Source organism: Marmota marmota, unplaced genomic scaffold (genome assembly GCF_001458135.2).
Source record: "Marmota marmota marmota unplaced genomic scaffold, marMar, whole genome shotgun sequence".
NCBI lineage: Eukaryota > Metazoa > Chordata > Mammalia > Rodentia > Sciuridae > Marmota > Marmota marmota.
Window position 1 is genome coordinate 4,314,608 of NW_026000206.1, and position 17,369 is coordinate 4,331,976.

Sequence of the window (17,369 nt, forward strand, 5' to 3'; positions counted from 1 at the left end):
CTCCTCCTCCTCCTCCTCTTCTTCTTCTTCTTCTTCTTCTTCTTCTTCTCTCTCTCTCTCTCTCTCTCTCTCTCTCGGAAATTTTCCTTTCAATAATTCACTTTTTAATGGTGGCTGCTGAAAAGCTAGATGAATAAGGGCTGTGACATTTAAGGGCTCCTAAGCCCTGCCCATGGGGGCACGAACTGAACTGCCTGCAACACCATGAATCTCATTCCTTAATCGACATCTCAATGACATCCACCACATGAAAGAAGGACCCAAGAGCAGGGATCCAGCCTGTCCAGGGCTGTGGTAAGGCCACTTACTCCCGGGTTAGTCCGGGGCCAGGGAGGGGCAGGATCCCTGGCAGCTCCCGCCCTACTTTAATAGCTGGCATTTAACTGAAGCAAAATCACCCATCGATTCCACTGCAGAACATCCTCAAAGCTTCTAAACTTAGAACTGGGCCCTGAATCTCTAAGCCAAGGACTTCCCGGGGGACAGTCCTTCCTGAAGCATACTTCACCAGCAAAGCCATCAGCCCTGCTTCCTAAGAAGCTCGGGCAGCACACTTCAATAACTGGGTGACTGGGGGCCAGTTGCTTGAGTCCTCTGAGTCTTCCATTTTCTTAGCAGCAAAATGTAGAAAAGAAAGGTTCCCACATGTTAGCGGCTGAGTGGGCTCACTAAAAGGACGGATGAGTTAGGACAGGACCAACTCAAAACATTTTGGTTCAGATGCTGGTCAGTGTTTTGAGAAATCCACCCTTGGGTGAGAATCTGTGTTTCCTCCTGGGACTACTGGGAGGATTAAGAGCTGCAAACTACCAACCCTTCAACATTATTAATAGCCTGAGGCCACTGTACCCACATCTCCTCCCACTCTCCTGGTCCTGCAGAACCTGGCCTGGCCACCTGAAGTGAGACTTGTCCTGGGAAGGCAGCCTCAGCTCCTGTCCTGAACATGGTCCTGAGCTAGGCCTTGCAGCAGTTATGGGGACCCCTTGTCCCCCACAGGGGAACCTGCAGGGGCCCAGGGAGGCAGAAAGTACTTTTCACAAGGGAGGACACATCTGGACCCAAAGAAAGAGCTTCTTTAAGACTTTGCAGGGAATCTGAAACAAAACGGCCCACTGTGCTCTGCCCAGTTACTGTGTTTCTTCTGGTTTGAGAGACATGACAGTGACTCCTCAGGAGACCCAACACTGTGAGGGAGTGCACAGGAGGACATCCTCAATTGTTAGAGTCTGTAAACAAGTCAAAATAACACCTGGCATTTTGCCAGGGGAATGTTAAAGTTCGTAAACAAGTCTGGATGGTGCCTGGCAAAATGTCAGAGGGAGTGGTTTGAGAAGTAACAAAAGCAAGCCATTAAGTGTGGAGATTCCTGATTGGTTGACTGCTGTATCTAGTTTATGCTAATTAGATAAGCTGTGTGGAATGTATAAATACTGCTCCTGTCCTGCAATAAACGGCTCCTACTCCTGCTGTATCAACGTACACAAGTTATTCGTCACCCCCCTGATTATTCTGCTGCAGCCGGACTGCGGCACTCAATCACCCAACCAGGTGATTCCACCCACCAGTGTCAGGGGATTGGCCACTCGCTCCCCATAGAACTGAGATATTTTCAGGAGAACTCATTACTTCCCCAAATATTTGTATTTCCAGGAAATAATCACCCACACCAGGGGGTCCACCTCCCTCCCTTCAAGTGCTCTAAGAAGCATTTGGGTTAGGGTTAGGGTTGTAAATGCCTCAAGGAATTTTCAAGTTCAGGTGCATTAGATGCTGCCACACCTCTATTCACATGCCTATAGTTTTGTCAGTTGAACCTGCATGGTCTTCAAAATAGGGAAAGAATTCAGGGCCAATTTGTGGCTCATAGGATAATACTTATTCATAATATTTTTTAAATATATGGAAGTGGGAAATGTTTATGAATTGCAATTACTAAGGCTTGTGTTGGAAAAGTTAACCCTTAAAAGTCTTACACACACATACACACATACACACACACATCTTCTGCACACTTGTCATTTACCAAAAATGACCAAGTCTGGGGCTGGGGCTGTGGCTGTGGCTCAGTGGTAGAGTGCCTGCCTAGCACTTCGAGTCCCTGGGTTCAGGCCTCAGCACCACATAAAAATAAGCAAACAAAAGAATGACCAAGTCTTTCACTCAAAATGCAAGGGAGCAGCAATTTGGGAACCCTGATTGCATTCTGGGACCACTACAAAAGATAACTGGGAGCATCCTCGAGTGTCTGGATATCAGGGATAACTGGGAGCATCCTCGAGTGTCTGGATATCAGGGATAGTTGTTCATTTGCTCAGGTAAGATTACAGCAGTTTGGTTTTGTTGGAAAATGCCTGTGTTCTCGGTAGATCCATGCCAGAGTCTAAGGATGAAACGTCTGGGTGTTTGCACCCAGTGGCTCAGGAGAAAGGGCACAAACACAAAGATGAGCAGAGGTGTCACTCATAACATGTCCCAGCCTCAGCATACAGTGCTTGCTGACTTTTTGGACTGAATAATTTCATAATAAAAAGCTAGAGGAAATACCTAGGGAGGATATTTGGGACTCTGGCCTCAAAGCTGTCCTCTTGTGCCACATGCCCCCTCGGGACTTTGGCTCCTGCATCTGCCAATCTGACCTTATGAAGGAAAAGTGATTGGTCAATTAACTGATTAGCCAAGCCAGTCAAATGTAAGGTCTACAAAGCCCAAAGCCTCCAGGTATTTGACAAGCAAAGTGGGGAGTAGAAACAGCCCTTGGGTTTTCATCCCCGGATTGTCAAAGGGCTACTGTGATTCCGGGGAAGTCACTGAGCATGCTCCAACCTACCCTCTTTTGCATAATTGAGGTGCGCCCCCCCCACCCCCCAGTTTAAAAGATAAACTTACATAGGATCTCTGGTCCTCCTCTGAACGTTCCCTGCCTCTACCCTGAGGTCCAAAGAAGCTGGGACTTGTCTTTACACATCACCGAAGGCTGGCCTGGTGTTACAGGAACTCAACGTCCACTTTACAGCATTTTGAAACCACAGCCTAGGAACACTGCAGTTGACCCCTGTCCACTGGTAACGAGTATCTACCGGAAAAGTCCTGTAATCCTGGCCGATTGCTGTTAGGAGCAATTTATGGCATGTCATTTCTTTGTTGCAAAGACTGCATGCCCTGCTGTCCCCCCCACTCCCACTTCAGGACCACCTCCACCGCACAACGCTCCCAGGGGACCAGAGAGAAACTGCACAAGAGGCTTGGGGGGGGGGGGCAGATTAGGAAGAAGTATCAAGTTCCCTTCCCTCTTAGGCTCCCAACCCTCCTCTGCCACCTCCCTCCTGAAGCTCTGCTTTCCAGCTAGCCAATGTGATTAATTAAAGCTAAATTAGCTAAGAGTTAAGTACATCTTAAACTTGGGCCCCATGGTAGCACCAGCCACCCCCCAAGGGCTCCACAACCACACGTGGCTGGGGCAGCCATATTGGACAGTGGAGACCTGCCGGGATACTCCCATCATGGCAGATGCCGTGCTGGACTGCACTGGGGGTGTCCCTGCTTCCCACTCCCTCCTCCAGGAAGTCCCCAGGATCTGCTTCTGCCTCCCTGCCCCAGGTCCCCTGCGCTCACCACCTGGGACTACTCCCATGCCTTGGACGTGGGCATTTGGGCTGCCAGAGAGGCTTAGAGACAAGAACTCCATTTCTCAGAAGGAGAGCAATACGGGAGACACACGGGGCAGGTCTTGGCTTAACAAACACAATACCTGGTTCACAGGAGGGTTCCATTCCGTGAAGGGATTTGGCCGGCAGCATCCCCTCCAGATCCTGGGCACCCTTGATGCAGCCCCTGGTCTCAGAGGGACTTTCTACAGGTCCTAAATTTCTCTCTGAGTGGGTTGCTGTTCCCTCAGCTCCTCAGAAACAGCAGGGCCCTGAGCCCTGGGGAAGAGGGGAGGGGGCTACTGACTGCCACGCTGGAGCCCAGGGGGAACCCAGGGAAACTGACCTGGGGTGATCTCAGGGAGGAAGGGATTCACTGGGGACCCCTGAATTATCACATCAGGAAAGGCTCGGCCTCCCAGCCGCCCCTCTCTGGCCTCCCATGGCTGGCTCTGCCTGGCTAGTTGGGGCAGTTGAGGGCTGTGACAGCACCCAGCAGACCCTCCGTAGATTGATGGTGACGTTTCTCACTGGTGGCATCTGGGAAGCCATTACGCAGGGTTTGCACACAGTGGATGACGTATGTTTAGAAGCGAGGGCAAGGCCATTTTAGGGTGAGGCCAATGATCTGATCTCCACAGATCATTCTTTTCTGTGGATTTGTGTGGTTTTGTTTAACTACTTCCCGAGGGGGCCTGTCTACTTTGTCCAAAGGTGAAAAGAAGTTCCCTTTAATAAACTGAAGGGAGAAAATTGATGCTGCCAGGATCCTGGTAAACTCCGGGAAGGAGCCAGAGAATACAGAGCAGGACGCGTCGTAAAACCACAGACCCAGTAACCCTTTTAGAGTCCCAGCGCTCTTATATTTGTCCCCAGGATGGGGGGGAAAGGCCATCAAGGGGGCGACGATTTCTTTAACAGACCTCAAGGAGGAGCCTTGAGAAAAAATTAACTCCTTCCCGGGAGGGTGAGGGGCGCCCTATCCTGCAAGCAGGTGTCTCCGGGGGAGGCCGACCCCAGGGATCCTTTGTTCTCCCGGTCTGTGGAGGGACTGAGCAGAGGGCGCCAGCGCCCCCTTGTGGCCATAAGCGTCAGCGCACGGGGGCGCCAGGGGCGGGTGGCCAGGCAGGATGAAAGAGGGGGCTGCCAGGCCACCAGTAGTGGTCTCCCGCGCACCCCTCCCGGCCTCGCAGTCTTTCAGGTGCAGGAGATGAGCGATGGGTGTCAAGGCGGGTCGGCAGCAGGTATGCAAGAGCTTGCCCCAGCACAGCTGGAACTGCATGTCTTGCCCCAAGGCAGAATTCTGCAAGGTCCCTGGGCTTCCTCCTGTCTACACAGTGGCTTTGCTCTAGGGAGCCCTGCGGTTCCTTCTCTTGGTGGCATCTTTCCGTCTGGATGTATGAGGCTGAGAAGGACTGCTGCAGCCCAGGCTTAAGCCAGCTTCTACTCTGGCCCATGTCCACCTGGACAGCCAGCATCCCTTCCCACCAGCTCCCCTCCCACCCAAGCCAATCAGTGCCTGGCTCTGGGCTGACATTTCTTGAGAGTTAAACACCTCCCTGCTTCCTGGCATCACCACCACCACCCTGGAACGGGAGCTTTAGGACCCTGGGTTTTCCTGTCTCTTCTCTGCCTGCCACCCGCCCTTTCATCAGGTCATCCAGAGCCTTCGGGACTCCCCACTTGCAGAACCACAGCAACTGCCCGTGAGCATGGAGTGGGTGCCTGCTGGAGGACATTCGTTGGTGCTCACTAGGTTCCAGGCAGCTACAATCATGGCTTCAATGAGTGTTCACATTTCAGTCACAAGGACCCTTTGAGATTGCCCTCTTTGACCCCCAAGGTAATGGGGGGCTGTGGAGACAGAGTTTGGTCAAGTTTGCAGGGTCACAGGAAGAAGTGTGGCTTTGGCGTTGTATTTCCCTGTGGTGGTGGGAGGGGATGTATCCCGGTCTCACCTGTGTCCAGATGTGGTGTGGGCCCTACATCTGCCCTTCCTGCCACAGTCTCCTCTGCAGAATGAGGTATCAAATTTGGCTTTCCAGATCTATAGCTTCCAACATCTGCAGATGAGACAATAAGTGGAGGGAACATCGTATCTGCAATGAACATGTGTAGACTTTGTGTGTGTGTCATTACTCCCTAAACAAGACAGAACAACTATTACAGCGTATTTATGCTGTATTAAAGATCTAGAGAAAACTTACAGCATCTGGAAGGATGCATGCAGGCTATATGCAAACACCCTGCCATTTTATAACCAGAGCCTGGAACATCTCCAGATGCATCTATAGGTGGTCATGGAACCAGCACCCACAGACAGGTACCAAGGGAGGATGGAATGCAGAGACCTATTTCACAGAGGCTGTGCAGATTGGATAAAGTGCCTCAGTGAAGTGCTTGGTTCCTGGTTAATGATCAATACATGTTTTCGGGTGTCATTTCCAGACTAGGGGCATTCAGACCTCCCTTGCTGGACCCCATCCCAACCCTGGCCTTACTTCTTGGTACTTCTCTTTGCTGTGACCCTGGACAAGTCTTTCGACCCTTTTGAGCTTCTGTGTCTTTATTTTTAGGCTGTGACTATTGGATTAACCATTGTCAGGATTTACCTCTAACACCGTGGATCCTGGTGTGGCTTACGCTGTCTGGGGCAGAGAGTTTGTTCTCTTTTTTCCAAAGGTCCGTCAACATCACACGGAAAGTCATTCCCTTGTTAGCTCATCTTTGTAGTCAGCAGATTCTTCATTTTATCCAACCAAGCCTTCATTTGTTTTAAATCCCCTTTGTGCTATCTTCTGTGGACAAGGAAAGGATCCATTTATTTTCTTTGTAAAAATCTCCTTTATGCTTCAAATCAGAAATAAAAGACGATTGTTGGTCTCATTGTCTCTAAATAAGACAACACCACTTAGAACACAGAGGGTCTGGTTGCCAAATTTAGCTGATAAAAACACAGAAAGCCAGGGCTGGGGTTGTAGCTCAGTGATAGAGCACTCACTTGGCACACGTGAGACACTGGCTTCGATCCTCAGCAGCACATAAAAATAAATAAAATAAAGGCATTATGTCCAAAAACTATGACTAAAAATATTTTTTAATCATTTTTTTTGCAGAATGCCCAATTCAATTTTAATTCCAGATAATAAAAAAGTTTTAGTATAAATGAGTCCCTGACATTACATGAGCAAATATTGCACGGTACATATACACATTAGAACAAAATTAATTGTGAAATTCAGATTGAACTGAGTATTCTCCTATGGCGGCTCTGTGCTAGGTAGAAGTCCCTCTCACAGGACAAGTGGTCAGGGCAAGTTCAGGGGGGCAGACATTCCTCCCACAACCACTGAGAACTTCCTCCATCCCAGACCTAGGCCAGAGAAGTCCTTCGAGTATGGGGGATAGGCCTGACCAGGAGCTCTGCACTGTCTCCCCTGGCGTTGGTTTCCAGGGCCACTCTTTGGCAGTTCGGGCCTATTTCTAGGTGGTTGATTTATGGATTGACAGCGCTCTGTGGATATATGGCAATGATGATAAACATCTATTATAAATCATGTCTCCTCTTGAATGAAGTTCCGAGCCCTGGGGTTGAGCCTGTGCCTCTGAAATGTGCAGCTGGGATCAGTTCTTGTCACAGTGATGGCCTCCACACCCCAGGCCATCACAGCACGGGGTTCACCAGGAACTAGACAGAGTGGTCACTGCCAGCAGGTCCCTGGCAGCCGGTCTCTGATACCTGTTCTCAAGAGGAAGCCTGGCTACCATCCAGCACCCAGTGGCCATGTCTCCAAGAAATGACATCTCCTGGTTTCTGCCTTCTTGCCCAAGGCTAGTGTGGGGTCCTGGGAGGGGCCAGCAACAGAGCCTGTGCCGGCAGCCCCTCAGCCACCATGGCTGGCTCCCTCACCCCTTTTCTGCCATCTGAGGGGGCTGAGGGGTAAACGGAGCCCTTGTTCAAGATGGAGACAGGTGAGTTCCTGCTGTAGATGTGCCTGCCCCGGCTCCCTTTCTGGCTTTTTCCGGCGCTGGCTCTGCTGCTCTTCCAGGCCTTGGTCCTCAGAACCTACTTTCTGCCACCCCAACCATCTCTGTGACGCCACCAGAGTCAGCCACCAGCCATCTCAACCTGAGGGACCACAGATCCCTGTCATGTCACGTCCAGTGCCGCTAATCCAGACTCAGCTCACCTACTGCCTACCACTGCCACAGATTCTTTAGCTTCAAATGGGCAAGCCTTGGGGACTTGGGGTCAGCAGACCTGGGTTTCCGTCTCTGAACTTGGGCAAGCTCACCTAACCTCTTGTTTAGTCTGCTCTTTCACTCTGCCACTAAGAGGACCCAACCAGAACAACTGTGGAGGAGGAAAAGTTTATTTGAGGCTCACGATGTCACAAGTCTTAGTCCACAGAAGGCCAGCTCTAATCCTTGGGGCTCAAGGTGAGTCTCAACATCATGGCGGAAAGTGTGGCAGAGGGAAGCAGTTCACATGATGATCAGAAAGTGGAGAGAGAGAGAGAGAGAGAATCCACTCTCCAGATACAAAATATATACCCAAAGCCACGCCTGAACTCCCACCTCCTCCAGCCACGTTCCATCACTTCAATGACCACTCAGTTAACCCCATCAGGGATTAATCCACTGACTGGGTTAAGACTCTCACAACCCCATCATTTCTCCTCTAAACCTTCTTGCATTGTCTCACATGTGAGCTTTTGGGGGACACCTCACATCCAACCATAACACCTTTCATGCTGTGCCTGAGCTGCTACCCCTGTTGCTACCCCTGTGATGGTTAAGTCACTTCCTATTGCTGCTGTCACAACTCGCCACACACTGTGGGCTTCAAATCACGCAATATACCACCTCACAGTCATAGTCAGAAGTCTGGGTGAGCTCTGCCAAAATGTAATGTCGCCAGGGCCCTGTTCCTCGCAGGCTCTGTGGTGCTTGCCAGATTCTGTCCTGTGCTGTAGAGCCCAGGTCCCCTCTCCTGTTAGGGCCACCAGCAGGGAGCCTCTGTCAGCTCCTTCCTCCACTTTCAAAGCCAACAAGGACAATGAGCCTCTGCCGCCTGGCTTCTGCTTCAGCTGAAGAGAGTTCTCTGCTTTGAAAGGCCCCAGGTGATGAGATGGGTCTGATGTCGGATGCTGGGGTCTTTTCACCCAATGACAGTAGAAAGAAAATCAAGTCGGCTCAGTGAAAGTGCAGGCAAGACCTTCCCTGGGGCTTCCCTTTAGGAAGGGAGACGGCTCCAGTGAGAAGATGTCACGGTGGTTCCCCAAACCAAAGAAGGGGACCTGTTTCATGGGCTACTTGCAGGGGTGGGGACACTAATTGGCTTTGTGTACTTAACTCAAGCATCTTGCCCTGTGCCGTTACCCCAGCTGTTCAAGAGCGCACACAGGGCACCTGACCTCAATGATACAAAGCTGGCGCACACCAAGCCTCCTGGGGTCTGCTTTCAGGCCAATACCCAAGACCTAGAAGTGCATTTGTCCCTTGTCCCCATGGTGGTCCCTGTCTGAGGTTCACCAAATAACCTCCCTATTTCAAGGGAACATTAATTCCCTTTCCATCAGCAAAGTCTATTTTTCCAGATTCTGGGGATTAAATTTGGGACTTGGGGGTCCTTTGCTCCACCTACCTCAGATGGGATAATGAACTTGTGGGGGAAACAAGGCACAAATCAGGTGGCTTGAAACCACAGGAACGTGCCACCTCAGCTCCAGATGCTGGAAGTCCCTGATCAAGGCTGCTGTGCTGCCTCTGAGGCCCATAGGAGGCGCCTTTCCCAGCTGTGCCAGCTCCTCATGGTCACCAGCGGTCCTGGGCCAAACTCAGCATCCTCAGCTGGCTGCCGCGGCACCTGCTCACTGCGTCCGTCACCACACAGTGTTCTCCCTGTGTGCACGTGACCAACTTGATCTTTTTGTAAGGACACCAGTCTTGCTGAGTTAGGGCTGGCCCTTACAAACGTGTCTTAGCTTGATGACATCTGCCACAAAGATCCTTCTTCCAAATAAGGTCATATTCATAGATACCGGGGATAAGACCTCAGCATCTATCTGACGGGGTCACCATTCATCCCAAAACAATTCAGACACTGCTGAAAAAGCCGTTAGCACAGGGCCTAATTCTGGCTGGCTTAATAAACAGTAGCTGGAAGCAATGCCCAAGTCGGGTCCCCTCTAGGTCACTGTGAGCACAGACCAGGACGGCAAGTGAGTGTGTGACAGGAGGTGGACAACCGTGTCTCCTCCTGGCTTCCCTTCCTGGCTGGCCCCGCTCACCTTGAGCTCAGCGTTTCCCCCTGCCCCTTACTTAGTCTGTGTGCCCTTGTCCTTGTGGCCCTCTCCCGTCTCCTAGTCCATCCAAAGGCACATCTTGGCCATTGTCCAAGTCCCACTGTGCTGGGAGGCCACCCTCGGGTGCTGCACCTGTCTGTGAGATCCAGGGCTGCCCGCGAGTCCTGCTGTTCCCTGGCTGGAGAGAAAGGAAGGGACTGACTCAAGGGCAGCAAGGTTCCCAAGAAAAGCAATTTGGGGACAAGAAATTGCCACCTCTGCCTCTCCTGGTCCAATGACAATCCATCTAGTAAGTGTAAACTGCTCTTCCTAGAAAGGAAAATAGCATTCGAGCCCTCTTGCCAAGCTAGCCTCCCAGGGGCCATAGCTCTGGGGCCAGCTTGCCAGGGCTGACTCCCCTCGCTCACTCATGTTACCCGCCCTGAGATGCAGAGGAAGAGGAAAGGGCTGATACCTCCCTTCAGCAGCCCAGGGGTCTGGCTCCGGGGTTTTCGGACGTCCGCATTTAATAAATTAAAACACGTGCAGATGCAGAGTGGTCCCCAGCCACTGCGGAGTTTCATGGAGAGCAAAGAATGACTTCCAAACACTTTAGCATCCTGACCTCTTCTCATTTCCGGAAGCGTCCTTGAGCTCACTTCCCCAGGCACTCATGGGAACGGAGCTGGAGGAGGACGAGGGACAGCTGTCGCTGCTGGGGTAACAGAAGGGACAGGCAGGCCCCTCAGGACACTGCTTCTCCAGGCTCTCCACTGGGAGAGGAGGGCTTGCCAGGGGCCAGTCTGATCTGGGCATCCACAGAGTCTAACACAGGGCCTGGGAACAAGCATTGATTGTTGAGTGAACACATCAATGAAATGATTTGCAACTGCCAGAGAAGATTCTGGAAGCTCTCCCCAGTGCATAGAGCTTTGCTCTCAACCCCACCCAGTGCCAGAAGCAGGCTGCCCGCCTCCCACAGGCTCACCCCAAGGCCGGGCTGAGGGCAGAGTGTGCAGGAACGTGGGGCCGTCGCTCAGCTGCCAGTGCCGCAGCCTCTTGGGGAGGCGGAGCCGTGTGCAGCTGTTTACGTGATGTGTATCTGGTGGATAAATAAACTTCATTTTCTGGGGCTGCCAATCTCTAAACATGCAGAAATATACATTCGCTCAGAAACTTTTAAGAAAATAAACAAATGTGGTGTGTTTGAATCTTCCTAGCGCCACAGCCCGGGTCCCCAGCTACTTGCCTTTCAGCTGGTTAATGAGCCTGGTTTATGGATCCCCTCCTGTGGGCCTGTGTGAAGGAGGAAACACGTGAGGCTGTGGGGGAGGGAGTGGCCAAGCAGCAGATCCTTCCAGCGCGTCCACCAGCTCCAGCCAGGCAGGCCTGAGGCGCGAGGCAGGTGACCTTCACGCGCCCCTTCACGCGCCCCAGCATCTGCTGCTGCCAGCCTGTCAGCCTGCACAGGGAGGCACCTGGGCAATGAGCTGGGCCTCTGCTTCATAGTGACTGAGGTCCTCAGGTGGGCGTCTGCCCCCTTGTGGGACACACCGACAGGAGGAGGAGGGAGATTTGGTTGTGGGGTTTGCCTTTCTCAATCTCAGGCTGGAAGGAGGTGCCAGGAAAGCTCACCACTTCCTGCCTTGACTTGAGCCACCACAGAGCATTTAGTCCTGCAGCACCGTTGAGGACGTACTCACCCTGGGGCCCCTGGGGCCCCTGCAAGGCAGTCACTCAGCCACTCACTCGTTCATTCGCTGAGAGCCTGTATGGCAGTGGGCCCTGTTCTTTGGGCCCATTGGTCACACAGAGGTTGGTGCTCAGAAAGCATTTGACTGTCAGAGGTTCATGGTCCAAGGACACAGAGGCCAGGCTTTGGAAGATGGAGACCCAGACACATCTCGGGGGTTTGGCCAAGGCCTCACCTAGCAGGTGACAGAGAAAAGGGACCTGGAAACTGGGTCTGATCCCTGGGTGAAGGGATCCCATCTGTGGGGGCTGCATCTTGTCCACACATTAGCTTATAGGGTCCAGGGGGGCAGATGGGGAAGGGAGAAAGAGGGGAAGCAGAGGGGACCCTTCTTCAGAGGGCCCAGAGGCTCATTCTGACTGACAAGGTTTGCCCTTGGTGTTGGACTTGGGCCCTGCCCCTCCCCTTCCCACACACTCCAGGCAGAAGGAGCCACCATGTCCCTGAAACCAGAAGGATGTCAGGGCCTGTTGCTACTGTCATTTGGACATGGCCAGGGACACTGTAGGGCATAAGTGAATCCCTGTGGATGCCAAGGAGGTGCCCTGCTCCTCCCTGGGGGCTGAGGAGTCGTTCCCTCTGTCCCTGTGAGGGCTGGCAGCAAGGGCCGCTGTGGGTAAGTGCTCTCTGCTAAAAAGGAGCCCCTGCCCACCCTCCCCAAGGCCATGTCATCCTCAGGGACAGCTCATGGCCAACAACTGGTGTGGGGTGGGGTGACCAACCCCTCCTGGTTGCCCAGACTGCCCCAGTTGTCAGATCAAAGGGCCCACATTCCAGGAGCCCCCAATTCTGCAATGTTGGTCAGCCTAGCTGGTGGGGTGGGGCTGGGACCCAGAGCTCACCCAGTGAGTGACAACTCTGAGGGCTCCCATGGTGCCTGGCCATGACCATTGTCCAGTTCATTTGCACCAGTCCTGCTTCTCCAAGGCTGAGAACCCGAGGTCAGCCCTCTGTGAGCCCCTGTGCCAGAGCCCCAGCCCCAGAGTCTGTTCCAGGGGCGCCCGGCTTAAGGCAGGAGATTTGTTGCAGTGTTGGCTTCTTAGGGTTACTTAACAGACATCAGGTGAGGCTTACTTACCAGGGAGCAGCGGAAGCAGTGACACTGGGACAGGGATGGTCATCTGCATGTGAAACGAACGGTGGGCAGGGTGTGCTGCAAGGATCTGTTGGCTCTACAGGAGCGATCACCAGCCAGGTCCAACTGTCACTGGCAATCCACAGCCGGGCCATGCACCACTCTTAGTAAGAAATGAGGAGAATGAGTCCTCTGCCTCCAAAATCTCGTTAGCGAGCCCATCCCTGCGTTTCTCCACTGGCCATTGTTGCATAACAAATGATCCAACATGTAGTAGCTTTATGTGACAACCGCTCACTATCACAGAGTTCTGGGGGCTGATGGCTCAGCCAGGGGGTTCTTCAAGTCTCCTGTGGTGGACTCAGGAGCGACGCTGATCCAGAGGCTCAGGGGGCTGGAGGCAACCCACCCTCCTTCACACCGTGGCCAGCAGCCCACGCCGGCTGTGGACAGAGCGTCTCACTCCCTCCATCTGCCTCTCTACGGCTGATCTCCTCAGCATGATGCTGGGTTCCGAGCAGAAGCCTTCCAACAGTGAAAAGCTATAGCTCTCTTAAGCCCAGGCCTTGAAAGTCGCATCCTGCACATCTTACTAAGCAAAGCAAGTCAGAGGTGGGCTCAGAGTCCAGCAGAGGAGCAGAGTCCTCGCCCTTGGTGGGAGGTGTGACAAGAACCCACATCTTTACCCCATAGGTGGCCCTGTTGGGGGATGACGAACTCCCTCCACTTTGGCCACATTGTTATGGTGGCTCGTGGGCTGAGGGCTCACTATAAAGGGGCAGAAGGATCAGTCAGCCCCAGCTGGCCAGGGGACTGGCATTCTGGGGGTGCAAAGCCAGGGAAAGTGGCTTTCTCCTCACCTTTGCCTCGACGTGCGAGATGGGCGGGAGTGCTGGCTTGGCTCCAGTCTGGCCTCGCCACTCTTTGCTTCTCTTTTGGGATTTGGATGCTCCTGATGCAGACAGGGGCCTCCACTGGTTGCACACGCCTGCTTTGGGGTCTGCCTTGCGATCAGGCCAGGAAAGCCACTTCCTCTCTGCACCTTTCAGTTCCAAACTCCAAACGCGTTGTCCAACACCTGTTTTCCACAAGTGACAGTGCTGTAAACTAACTAAAGTGAAGCTTAATCCTAGGGCTGATTCCTGTGTGGTAAGTTACCACTACAGAGACAGAGCGCACGGGAAATTTCAAGAGTCTCTCATGCACTTCTGGTTTTTAACTCATTTCACCTCTCCCTGCCTGGTTTCATGTACACACACTGCAGATGTTACATCTCCAGCCCACCAGGGACCTCTGAGCTGGGCCCTGGAGGACCCCTGCACAACCAGGAGGCCAGCTCTAGCAATTTCTGGGTAAATAGGGAGGTAGGGGTGAGTGTCAGAAATAGCCCCAAGAACCTCCCCGACAACTAATGTGAAAACCACACCAGACTTCCAGAAAGTGTCTGCTCAGCCTCAGGGCAATTCCAGAGCCCAGGAAGGCAGAGCTGCTGCCTGTGGCTCTCCAGTGGGGACAGCCACCGCCCATGAGCGTCCCTGCTCCTCCCTGCAATTAACATGTAGCCATTAGCTGCTGTCGCCACAGAGTTTTCTACTTTCTTTAGCAAGGCTTTCTCAGGCAAATCTGAAATCAAACAAAAGGAACCAAAAACGGACCGTGGGTAACCGCGTGAAGGCTCATCAGGGAGATGCGGATTAATAGACTTTGTGTAGACAAACCTGCAGTGAGGATCAGAGAAACCCAGGCAAGTTCCACCGAGTCACAGACTTGTTTATCTTTATTCATCCAACCAACATTTACCAGCACCTGGCATGCCAGAACCCGGGATAGGAACAAATGTGAACATGCCACCCCTGTCACCAGGGACAATGCCATTGGGTGGAAGCACAGGGATTGGAGGAGCAATGACCCAGCGAGGGGCCTGGGAAGAGCAGGTCTCCTTGCTGCAAAAGAACCCTGCAGTAGTTCTGTATATCCATTAAAAAAAAAAAATGTTTCTGCAGCTATAAATCAAAGTCCTATCTGAAAAAGTGACATAATTTGAATAAGCGATTCCAGGGCCCATGCCATCTGCAGCTGCATTTTGATCACCTGCCATCCCACACGTGACGGCAACATGGCCACCAAATATCCTACAAAGGTTGCTCCAAATTTTGTAGCACTGAAGAGTTGTCAGTAAATGGACACTTGACCACAGAGAAAAGCTGCTTCTCTGTGGTTCAGCCCCCGGCATCCGTGGGTTGAGTGGGTCATGGCTGCTTAGCCTTTTTGCTTGATCAGAAGACAGAGCCATCCTGGGACATGGACAGGAGCTGTGCATCTCCCAAGGGATGCAGCTGTCACCCAGCTCGGCCAGTGGAGGGCAAAGGGCAGGTCTCTGCCCGTCTCTGGCTTCAGCATTTCTACCTGCAAAACTAGGTGGGAGGCATTGGTGGACGAAAGGTGGAAGAAAGGACGAGGGTGGAGGCTGGGGTGCGAAGGGCCTCCGGCTTCTAGGCCTTGGATCCCTGCCTTCTGCAGGAGGACAGCCACGTTCCAAGGCAGGTGCCGCTCATGCTTCAGGGTCCCCTCAAGCTTAGGGAACGTTACAAGGGCAGGGGCTGGCTCAGTAGTCCTGGGGTGGGTCAGGATTCCGCATGCCCAGCCAGCTCCTAGGTGCTGCTGCTGCTGGTCCAGGGGCCACGTGCTGTGTGATGAGGGAGGCTGGGGAGGGGCCAGCAGAGATCCACAGACCATCTGGAGTTGTGAAGCTGGCCCGGGCCATGGCTCCATCAGTCCCCAACATGGGGAGCTGCAGTAGAGCTCAGAGGTGCCTCGACCAGTTGCTAGGGCTGCTAAGACACTCAAGCAAATAAACCTGCCTCTGCCAATCAATCAATCAAAGAACCAATAAATAAAATATACAGATATATATCTTCCAGTTGTGTGTGTGGTATGGCAGAGGCAGGACAGTGCTGAGATCTATGGAAGATGGGTTTTAGGTGGCCTTGACCTGAAACCACAAGATGCATCTGGGCACCCAGCAACTTACCCACTTTGGCTTCCCCTTCATTCCTAAATCCCTGAGAGCTGTACTTAGCCCTCAGGTCCTGAGGGTGCTGAGGAAGTACACACATGTGGACTTGACCGCACTGGAGCCCAGCTCTCCCCCTGACCGGCACCCACCCTCCCAGCCCCCCCACCCCCGGCTCTGGGAGTCCTATCTAGGCTCGGGGCCAGGATCGTCCCTCTGCTTTCCTTGCAGTCTCCTGGGGCCGGGAAGGAGACGGGCACTGCTAATACAATGAGCAGTCAGATCAGACACCCGGTGGAGGATACCCAGCCTCGAAATGGATAAGCTGAGACCCTTAGCTGCAAATGGAGAGTCAGCTCAACTTGACTGACAATGCGGCCGTTGTCCTGGGGATTCGGCCCAGCATCAATGAAACCACAGCAGAGGGAAGGACACCCACCAGGAGTCAGGGAGGAAGAAGGCGTGTATAAGCATCCCTCAAAACTGGTGTCCAGAACAACGTCTAAGACGCAGCTCCTACACCTACCACCTCCTTTTCACTCACAGGTCCTTCTCCAGGGACCTGTCTCAATGTCCCTGTGTGGAACAAACCAGTTGTACCTGAAAAGCAGTGCTGCTGCCTCTTTAAGCCCCTTGCAGATTTCTCCGATTCTCTTTGGCATCAGGGTTGGGCATCTCTGGGAACCTGACCCGCATCTGTGCAGGATAAAGACAATTACCAAGTTGAAACATGCCCTGCACCCAGCACACCTACTAAATCAGTGCTTTACTTAAGCTAATGCTCCTGATTATTCCGGCCCCCCGGTGTGCCAAGCTGAAAAGGCGAGGCCACTCACTATCAGTCCCCCTCGAGGCCCGGCTTGTGCTGGGGCCTAAATCATGATGCTTCGGCTTATTAGCAATAACCAACTTCACATGCAGAGCGGTTTTGAGCTTGTTTCTAGAGAGCTCTGCTGGGCCACAGAACAGAACAGCACAGCAGACACTCTACAAATGTTTCTGTAGGTGGTGGAGCACCTGGTGGAGCCCCGTGGCCAGTGTGGAAGCTGGCTGGGCAGCAGGATCTTGTCTGAGCGTCACCTCTGCGGTGTGGCCTGAGGGTGCCTCAGCTTAGGTCTTCACAAGCTGAATCAATTACATGACATCATAGTCTACAGGCACATTATCTGGCAATGAGGAAGTACTTGACACATGATAGCTGTTGAAGGTGACATGCACACTGTTGCCCAGCAGGGACACTTATGGTATGTGGTCACCATAGCCATTGCTGTTTAATAGACAAGATTCGTAGCAATCACCAAGTTCAACCTATGGACACATACAACTGGTGAGCCCTGAAAAGGTTAAGAGTGACCTGAAGTCACATTGCCTATCAGCAGAACCCGGGTTGGGGCACACTGGTTCTGGCCCAGGTTCAGGTCCCCTCGGTGGATGCGAAGTTCCCAGAACATGACTGAGAGGAGTTGTGGGGAGGCAGTCTCTGACTCTCACCAAGGTTCTGTAGGTCCTAATTTACAAGAACAGTGAACTTCAGAGAAGTTGAGAAACTTGGCTGTGGCTCAGAGGTACACGCTCGGCTAGCACATTTGAGGAC